The 11,379-nt window shown below is 32.0% G+C and overlaps 1 long non-coding RNA gene across 1 annotated transcript; it reads left to right on the forward strand.

Moving 5' to 3' along the window:
* Window positions 1-1,480: 1,480 nt before the first annotated feature.
* Window positions 1,481-3,642, forward strand: LOC127718862 (uncharacterized). Its single transcript, XR_007989988.1, has 3 exons — window positions 1,481-1,514; window positions 2,808-2,873; window positions 3,574-3,642. It is a non-coding gene; the product is annotated as an uncharacterized LOC127718862 (long non-coding RNA).
* The last annotated feature ends 7,737 nt before the right edge of the window (window positions 3,643-11,379 follow it).

Genomic DNA, 11,379 nt, shown 5'->3' on the forward strand with positions numbered 1-11,379 from the left:
ACATAACACGGAGCATTTTTTTTTTTTTTTTTTTTTTTTTGAGTTGAAACATATGATCAAATTAAGGTTATGCAAAACGATACGTCAACAGCTTAGTAAGCTTAGGCGTAAGAAAATTGAAACTGGAAGTGCATGTCACATATTAGCCCATGGGTCAATACGGCTTTTTCCGACAATGTTTTTCAAATCATTTACAAATGAAGTGAGCGAGAACTGCGATTATCATTTATCGATATTTCGTTTCTTATTGGTAATTCTATTTTTGAAGGAGGATATTACTTTGATTCGATCCAACAGTATTTTAATTTTTTTTTAACTCATCAGGTTACTTATGCTCGTGTCTGTGGTGCCGTTTTGTGTCTCAATAACGTAAATGCGTATTTACTACGCTGTTATAAATAATAATAAATATATAATCATATTGTTTGTCATAGATCAGAGCGTTGGTTTTTTATTTTGATTTATTCAAAGTGTGTCATGTCGTGACCTTTTATATCATACTATTAAGTATGGATTTTTCATCGTTGAACGCTGTACGGTTATCAGTGATGCCCAAATACATGTTATTTCGACTGTGTTGGATAATTGTCTCAAAGGCAATCCTAAAATAATATCTCCTTATTTTTTATTTTGACAGAAATACATGTACCTCTTTCAATTAATCGAAATACTAAGAATGTTCTACCGTTAGGAATAGATGGTTAAACTTACCATGACGCAAGTTTTCGAAATATTTGGTTTCTAATGATCTTTCACCTCGTATTTATCTGAACATTTCAGATGATGAGTTTATTTCTCTGTGTGCCTTTAGATTGACACACATTTGACATAGAGATCGCAATTTATAAAGCAACACGATAGGTGCCACATGAAGAGCAGGATCTGTTAATCTTTCTAGAGTACCTGATATCACCCCGGGTTTTGTTTTGTCAAGCCTTTTATGTTGTATTTTGTGTACTGGTGTTTGTCTTTTGGTTATTTTCTAAATTTTGGCCAAGGCGTTGTTAGTTTTTTTTTTCGCCTTATGAGTTTGAATGTCCCTTTGGTATTTTTCACATCTAAATGTTATAAAGAAAAATGATACTGTTTTTCATGAACAGCATTTGCACTTAAACATGAACTTTTTATATTTACCTATCAATATTTGCATTTTTTGTATATTATAGATTACAAGACAAATAGCAATTTCAGTTTGGAAGTTTCGTTTGGAGAGAATTCAACATTAATTTCATTTTCATTAACAATTACAGCACGTCCACTTGCAGATACCGTAGAATTCGTAGTGAACGATAGAGCAATTGATTCCATTCGTTTATACAATCAAAAATGCTATCACAAAAAAGGCGAATGTGCAGAAATTAATTGCCGGTGTTTTAACAAAGATAATTCGTTTATCTTTATTTACAAGCATCATACTATTCTATCGGACGAATCTTGCATATATGGATTTATATTTGTTATCAAAGACATACAGGAGCAAACGATAACATTAACAAGGAATTTCAACGGAAAACGTACGTATGCAATGCTTAATATTTTGTTGCTTCGAAAGATATCAGTTTTGTCTCTAAATTTAATAGCATAAGCCTTCTGATAAGGAATCAGGTATTGACAATTAAGTTTGAAAGACATTTTCCAAAGATAGAATTCAGAACAGACATACGTGTGAATCTTGTCTACGTTGTTTTGTAATTTCAACTAAAAATAAATCTCAACACGCTTACATTTCATACATTGTCCTAGATAAGCAAATTAAATAAAGGGGCAAATCTGACACATTGATAACCACAGCACTTTGGCCTTTGCAACAACAACAAAAAGATAAACAATACGATTGATAGGCACTTAATCGAAAACAAAAGATTGTGTGTTGTTTATGGTTGATAAATACTTATTGGCGATGTCACAAAAAGAGAAAACTGTCGTAGCGTGACTTATATATTGACATTGACAATAAGTGTCTGATTAAAATTAACTTTATGATTAATGGGATTATTTCAGCATTCTAACTGTGATTTTTTTTAAATGAGGTAACAATCCAAATGAGACATTTTTTTTGTCATATCTCCCATGTATTCCTGTCTTTGTGCGTCTTTTATTACTTACTCGAGAGATGATTGCTTCATTTTTAAGGAAGTGATTGACCATGCGGTAATTTATTTTTAAAGTTAACAAACCCTAACTATTTTTTGGTTGACTACGAAAAAGAATCTGTGCCAACAATGACCACGGATATATTATAACAATTGTCAAAAACATTATTTTATACTCTTATTTGCAGTTCTGATATCACTGAATGTGAAATATCATGTCATGCGGAGATTGGCGGATGACACAGTTTGTTTATAATTCTTAAATATTTCTATTTAACACACTGAGATATGGTACATGTATGATACGTGTGGCTCAGTCGTTAGATTTTCTTTGTTATGTTTTTGCAGGGTAAGCTATTGTTTGTCGTCGTATTTTATTTCTTTCGTTATAGATTCGTCTTTTTCTTTTCTTTTTTTTCATTTTTCTTATGTTATACGCTGTCATGTTCAATGTATATATTTTATAATTGTTAAATGTATACTTTACAAAGTGAATGAATGTAATGCGGCAAAATAATTTACAGGCAAATTTAGATTTAAATGTTAAGATACACTGCAGGATCTCCACGTGTTCGCTTTTAAGCTACATGTATGATATTCCTAGAAGTTTAAATGAGGTAAGATAAATGTATATACATTGATTCGTATTGGAAAAATATGATGAATACTATAAGGTTAAAGTATAATGTTGACTAATTATTGTATTTTATTTAGATTTTGGGTCTCTCCAAATCCATGCAGAGCTACACAATCCTGTTGACACGATCTATGTAAATAAAGGTAAGGTACACATACATTGTTTCATACCGGTATCTGTTTCGTTCTGTTTAAGGCGATAATTTAAGTCAGAAACAACATGCTACTTCATCTTTTGATATTTTCTCAATTGCACTTTGAATTATAAAATAAGAATGGCGTCGTTCAAACATAAAAGTCTTGTTAATAATTGTTCAGAAACACAAAACAAGAAAAGACTTTCTTGAATTTAAAACATGTACCGTATAGTGAACAATAAAAGAGTCATGAAATAATTGAATATGCGACAAACAATAGAACAACACACTGAATCACCCAGACATACTCTTACTTGAAACAGTGACGTAAAACACAACATAAGAGTATACTGTAATGAGCAGTTGAAAAAGGAAATACTCATCTCATCAGCATTATAAAAGGAAATACGTTGACAAAAACACATATATAGTAACAGTTTTTTTTTCATTGACACAAACACATGAACTATTTCCAAACTTTTGCTGTCAACAAATTTTAAATGCTGTGTTCAAAATATAAAACCTTATAGTTTTTGCCTTGCACAATTATGGTATGTGCAACTTGATTCAAACATATCGTTCCATGTTCAAATAAGTGCAGACTTTACAGATACGGTATATCCTTTCATTGTTGACATTTAAAATTAGCATGTTATTTCCAGAGATTTAAGATATATGATGAATTGATTGTCCTTGACCATTTTTAGGTCTAAAGACTGATTTAACAAGTACAACATTCAGCTTATTGCTGATTTTCTACTACTGCTGTTAATTGTTAGCATACATCATGGTAAGAGATTTATATCGTCATATTTAAATAATGCTGTAAGTTCAGTACCTTTTTCAAAAAAGAGAAGTCACAATAATTTCATGTCATATGATATATAAGATAGCAACATTATTTGATAATAATGAACACATATTTCAAAAATCAACCTGTTAAAGATAAAAACACTTTTAAGCCTGGTTACTCTGTAACGTCGTTTCAGTCTTGCTCTCCTCAATGGACCAAGTGTTTGAAGGTCACAGGAGTGCAGGCGATATCGGACAGTTTGGTCTGAAATTGTGTTGTTGGATCCATGTATACGCCTGCAGGCTGTCGCTACTGCAGTAACGAAGATCTTACGAATTTAACTTTCCCGACGTACCGTCGTCGCTCCAGATAACGCAGAGAATCAGATGGTGTGACTGTGTCCTTCATACATACAAATTTTCTTTTAATTATCATTCTGTGTGATTTGAATTGGTAGCAAAAGCAGTCTGTGACATTTCTTCTTGCACCATCCCAATGATCCTTTCCGTCTTATCTTGTCGTAGACTATGTATTGACTTACGTGTAAAATTCATCATTTTTAAATTCATCATTTGTTTACTGATTTAATCGACACAATGCTTGACCTTCACATTGGGATGAAGCTGTATTTAGAAATTAGAAAAAAACGTTAATACGGGAAAAAGTTACAATATTCCAAAACATATTCAAACGACCAAAATCGTTAATAGTACATCATATTTTTAAATGTTTAGACACTAGATGAATTCACTATTCACGAAGTTTTCCAAATTTAATAAAATATTATCTAACTTTCTCAGTTTTCAAATTTTTTTTTGCTTTTTGCCTAATATTTTTCTAGGTAATCATTGTTCCTAATCTGATATTTCAAAACTCAAGATGAGATATATTGTCTTATGAGATAACTACCCATGAATGACAAAATAACTTGAATGCTAACATCTATTAGTAACTTTTCCTGACCTATACATTTCTAGGAATATGGTTGGTTAAAAACAAACGCGTGGAGACCGTGTATATTTTATACGGAGTTAGAAGGCGTAGTTTATTTGTTCAATGCACGATAAGAAGAAGGGTTGCGTCCGTATGTAAAAACAGCACAGAGTTTATGAAAAATCAGATGAGTAAACGATTAATACGGTGCTTTTGGTCCAGGATTTGCTTTTTGTACGCTTTTGCTTTTTGTCCGATAATTTAGCTGTTTGACCGACAATTTTGCTCTTTGTCCGTTGGTTTCGGTCCTTTTTTCCTTTGTGTACGTTTTTGCATTTTGTCCGATAATTTTGCTTTTTGACCTACAATTTTGCTCTTTGTCTGTTGCTTTCTGTCCTTATTTATGTTTTGTCCGATAACTTTGCTTTTTGTTCGACACTTTTGCTTTTTGTCCGGTGCTTTCGGAAGCTTTTTTTTTGTCCGACGCTTTTACTTTTTTTTTCTGTAGCTTTCTGTCCGACACTTTTGCTTTTTTCCGTTTCTTTGTGTCCGATGATTCTGCTTTATATTCATTTTAAAATGTGCATATTTTTGTAGGTTCTATTTGAACCTCGATACCCAATGACACATTTGAAATAAATGCAAACCGTTTTCCTCTAGTCCAGTCGAGTTGTGTAACAATTGTTCAGATTGTGGTAAAAGCATCAAACTTTGCAGAGTTTTAGTTAAGGTAATAACAAACATTTATAGCTATGGACCCAATTCAGAAAATTAACATGGCTGATCTGGGTGGGCATGTTAAAATGGCCGCAATAAAATCAATAGAAATCTTTTGAGAAAAATTATAAAAAATAAATGGCATTACAAATTTTGATAATATGTGTTACATAAATCACTAATGACAAAGACTATCATCTGAGGACTTCATATATGTAAGTGCTGGTGGCGATCTTGAATGATGGCCATTTCTAACACAAGAATTTTCAATATCACATTATTTGCCTTTTTTGATATTTGCTTTTTGCATTTATACTAATGTTATGATGCATTTACAACTCGTTTGTTTTACAGATCATTGTTATATGACTGTTGCTTTTTATATTGGATATTCAAAAAGTGTTCAAATCAGGCATACACATGTTGACAAAATAAATGTATCTTATACTAGTACATACGTACATTTACTAACAAGATTGCTTAAGTACCTGTAAACCACAGAAAATTACATATATACAATAATTTATGACAACGCTTTATCAAAAAGGATAAAAATTGTAGATATTGAAATCACCAATGTAATTAAAATAATAGAACTATGATCTCGTTATACTCAATATGAGCTCATATTGGAGTATAACGAACAGAGTTCTATATTCTAAAAGGATTGTGAAATCCTCGAGTGAAATCACTGGAGCTGAAAAATCTAATTTACAAATAAACTGGAAAGAATTGTGAAACGCCAAAAGTGGACTCGTGAGGATTTCAATTCCTGGCAGATTCCAAACAGACATTAGAACTGGTTATCAGTCCTTTGATGCTAGCATATACATATGCTGTGTATTGAATTACTTTCTTGCATCACTCCAGCATCACATGGCAAAATGTTACTAATGCTGTCAAGATACATTATCAGATCTCAAAATATTTAGTCAGGAAAAACGAAAACATATTTATGAAGTCGGAGATGAGTTACCGATTAAAAATACCTGTAAAATAACCAGACACTGGTGTGGTGAATAAAGAAGGACAATGACTGCATGGAGTTTTTTTTTTTGTTATGATCCATCTGACGATCTTCATAAAGCATCGATAAAAGAGTATGTGAATGACTGTGCACTCATACTACCAGTGTTTTATTATCCAAACACAGGAGTTGCGGTATCATGCTAAATGTTTGTTAAAACTGAATCAAAGGACTGACTACAAGCTCAAATGTGTATGTCTTGGTTTGTTTTTTTGGCAACTGCTTGTCATTGTAAATCCTCGTGTGTCCTCGTCGTTTTACACATTATCTTTAGACCATTTTCTCTTTAAATTATTCAGCTCCAGTGTTTTCGATATCTACAATTTTGATCCTTTTCGACAAAGTTCGGTCATAAATCAAATTATATATATATATATATATATATATATATATATACGTAATTTCTGTATTACATGTAAAACGTCACTTAGACAAACCTGTAAGTATAAGACATTTTGAATCAGATCCCTCTATTTCGTAAACATGTGGCTGCCTTATGTGTCCACTTGGTGAATATCAAATATAAATAACAACAGTCATATAGGAATAATTTTGCTAAACTAGTTGTAAATTTAAAAAAAGATGAGTATAACCATGATACATGCAAATAGCAAAATTATGATGCAAAAAACGTATAATGATATATTGGAAATTCTTGCTTTCAAAATGGCCACATTTCAAGATGGCTACCAGTACTTCAACATATGAAGTCCTCAGATGGTAGACAGTGTGATTTGTGATGCATACACCATGTGTTATCAAAATTAGTAGAGCTATTTTTTTTTATTTATTTTTAAAACTTTTTTTTTCAATTTCCTGGCAGCCATTAAAAATACCGCCAGATGCAGACCGTTTCTGATTTTCTGAAATATTTTAAATGTGTTCATTGCTATACATATTTGTTTTGACACTATAAGTGTTAATTTCTGTGTCATTTGGTCTCTTGTGGAGAATTGTCTCATTGGCAATCATACCACATCTTCTTTTTTATACTGAACTAAAAGTCTGCAAAGTTTAGGCTATTTTTCCACCATTTAAATAATTCTTTCAAAAATCGACTGGACTATATGGAAACCCTTAAGTACATCGCTGCAGCAAGCTTATGAGTCATTCACTAAATTTAATAAAATGTGAATGTAAAAGGATAAACAGTTGCCGAAGACGATGCAAATGTTTAAAAGCAGTATTAAGTTGTACTATTCTGTGTGAATGTGGAGGAAAAGGATATTATAGACAGAGACAGCTATTGTGTGGTTTGACAGGATGTACAACTCATTCATTATGTTATACTTTTAACGTCAATAAACAACATTTGAGCAGACAATTTCCTTACTAGCATGATGTGATAATCATTATGTCTGCCATGCAGGTTTTTTGAAATTTGATTTCATATAAACATTATCAATCAAATTATTTATTTTCATAAAACTATGACATGTATGAATTTGGAGATCTACCTATTTTGGCTGAACTTTGAATTTCAAGATTTTTTCAAGATGGCCGCCTTCAATGCGGGTAACATTTTAAAACATTTTGTTCAACAGGGCAATTGGTATAAGCACTGTAACTCTACCAGGTGTCATGTTAATATCTTTACTAATAGTTATCGAAGGTATCAGGCTTATAATTTGATTCACCAGACGCGCGTTTCGTCTACATAAGACTCGTTAGTGACGATCAGATCAAAATAATTAAAAAACCAAACAAGTATAAAGTTGAAGGGCATTGAGAACCAAAAATTCCAAAAAGTTGATCAAAATACAGCTAAGGTAATATATACCTAGGCTAAAAAAATCCTAAGTATTTCGAATAATTCATAATTTTGCAAACAGTAAATTTATAAAAATGACCATATAAATGAAATGCTGACTACTGGGCTGGTGATACCCTCGGGGACGCAACGTTCACCAGCAGCGGCATCGACCAAGTGGAGTAAATAGTAATCGAAGCTAATATAATATTCATGATTTTTTTTTAGTATTTTATAGAATCAAAACAACCGCCATCTTAAAAATGGCCGCCTTTCCCACCAATTTCGACTTTCAGAGTGGGTCCATAGCTTAAAAGGTTTTCCATGACCTTTACTACTATTATGCCAAATTTCATGCTTGTACCGCAATCTGAACAATTCCGCTAAAAATCTGCTCAAATCAACCGGACTACTTTAAATGAGTGGTACAAAAAGTATCTAGTTTTTTTTTTAAACTATTTACCGTTGGTAAAGCCAAGCATGTTTTAATTAACCGTACGATTCGGTTAAAAATAAGAAATCGTAATTATTTAGACGACCGTGATAATGAGCATTATTAATTTATCTTTAAATCTGAAAAAATAATCGCCTGAAAAGAAAGCCACCGAATGCGAAACGGTTTACTCCTGGTTTGCCAACTTTTAATAATACCAATTATCTATTAGTAAAGAAAAACAAAAAGGTTTAATGAGCATACAATTGTATAGTCTGTTCCAACTTAGGTATATATATATATAAAAGAAGATGTGGTATGATTGCCAATGAGACAACTCTTCACAAGAGACCAAATGACACAGAATTTAACAACTATAAGTCACCGTAATGCCTTCAACAAAGAGCAAAGCCCATACCGCATAGTCAGCTATAAAAGGCCCGGAAATGACAAAGTAAAACAATTCAAACAAGAGAACTAACGGCCTAATTTAAGTAAAAAAAAGTGAACGAAAAACAAATATGTAACACATAAACAAACGAAAACCACTAAATTACAGGCTCCTGACTTAGGACAGACACAAACATACAGCATATGGCAGGATTAAACATGTTAGCGGGATCCCAACCCTCCCCCTAACCTGGGACAGTGGTGTAACAGTATAAAAGAGGGACGAAAGATACCAGAGGGACAGTCAAACTCATAGATCGAAAACAAACTGACAACGTCATGGCCAAAAATAAAAAGACAAACAGACAAATAATAGTACAGATGACACAACATAGAAACTAAAGACTAAGCAACACGAACCCCACCAAAAACTGGGGGTGATCTCAGGTGCTCCGGAAGGGTAAGCAGATCCTGCTCCACATGTGGCACCCGTCGTGTTGCTTATGTTATTACAAATCCGGTAAATAGTCTATTTCGGTAAGTCACATTCGTGAAAAGGGAAGGGTATTGTAGTTACGACATAAGGAACATATCCGATATCCTCTGTGAAACGGTTATTCCATAACGGTCAACCAACTCGTGATGGCGTCCGTAAAATTTACGAAGGGATGACTTCAACTTCACCATTTGGAACTCTTGGTTTAATAGCTTCCTTGTGAGCAGCAATCCTCTATCAAGGAAATCATGATAGGAAACATATGAACGAACTATAAAAATCAGTTGAAAAAGGCTTATCTCATCAGATGGATACAAATATAGTTTATTAGTGTTTTTCTTTTTATTCACGTATTTCTTATTTTTGTAATTCCATTTTCATTTGTATAGAAAAATAATAAATAAATCAAATATTTTGTCTCTCAATAATTTAATATCAAATCAATCGATTCATTTAACATACATATGTGTACAACTAATGACAAAAAAATATTTAGTTACAAAAGTGTCTTAATAATTCATTAGTTTTTGGATGAATTTTATGATATAAATACACAAATACAAGTTGTCTTTCATTGCAAACATAATTTATAAAATATATCAATCAAGTTTATGAATGCATTGCATCAGGAAATAATAAAGCACTACATGGTAAAATAAGTAATATTGGGCACTATATGTATATTGATTGGAATTACAATCTTTTATATATATATATATTTCAAAAGTCACAAATCATCATATTCACAAAGTCAGTAATTGCAATATTTCACTTACTTGTTCAGTTCAAATGGAGACGATGAGATGCTGAGTAGTCTATCCCTTTGATGAGTCCTTGTTGGCATATTTCTTTCAGTAGTCCGATTCTTGTGTCAATTACTTTGTATCTACGTCTTTTTGGTGGGCGGGCTCCTGCTGCTGCATATTGGTTAATATTACATTATGTTAGTGCTTTGCTCTTTTTCAATAACTCAATGATCTCGTAGATGATAGGTTGGACATGTTGGAGTCTTCTCAATTTCGTTTTGCCATCCTTCCAGGTGATTGATGGTGCGTGGACCTTCTGTGTACGTAGTTTTGGTTCCATAGAAAATAATTCAATCCAGTTCTTTGTCACGTAATCACTAAATAATGCTGTAGTGGGTATGTTGTCAGCTTCACTAATGTTTTATAAAGTTTTAAACCATTCTTCATCAACAAGGTGGGGTAGAACAAGAGGTAATACTGCAGCTCGTCGTTTAAGTCGAGTGATATCTTCATTTTCTTTATAATACAACTGTAGTCAGTGGAAGAAGCAGCCTTTGCGGTTACCCCTGAAAAGACCGTGCTGTATTGTTTGTTGCTGTTTTGTAATCAATAAATACTTTTTTCTGGTTGGAATTGCAACTGATGTTATTATGTCACATATGAAACTTGGCTACTCAACTGTTGCATTTATATTCTATTTGTTAGAATTAACTGGGTATTTTTATTATCAAATTTCAGAACAGTATATTTATTAAAATTAAAAAAAATATAAGTTTAATAAATAAAAAGAAATTTAAGAGACATGTATTCTAGTCTTTAGTTTCATTATTAAACTTTTAACTTTTTCACAATGTACCAACAATTTAAACTATTTGTTGATAGATTGTAAAAACAACAAACATTTTTGTACACATATTTGTCTATTTTTTATATTTGTCAAATTCAATACATTTTCCTGCTAAAAACTATATCAAATATATAATATTTTTGCATATTTGCCTTGATTTAATAGCAGGATATAGTATCGTTTATAAAATTTTACACGTAAAATAAAAGGTTACACATATGACTATAATTCAGAAATAAACTATAATAATTGTTAAAATAACAATTCCCCCTATGTTTACATATGCATGTATTTAAAAGTGGCAAACCAGGATGACACCATGCAAAACATGGGGATGCAAATATCTTTGGATATTGTTTTTGTCTCGCCTTCGAAGAAAGT

The sequence above is a fragment of the Mytilus californianus genome, unplaced genomic scaffold, assembly GCF_021869535.1.
Source record: "Mytilus californianus isolate M0D057914Y unplaced genomic scaffold, xbMytCali1.0.p SCAF_10, whole genome shotgun sequence".
In the NCBI taxonomy this organism is placed as follows: Eukaryota; Metazoa; Mollusca; class Bivalvia; order Mytilida; family Mytilidae; genus Mytilus; species Mytilus californianus.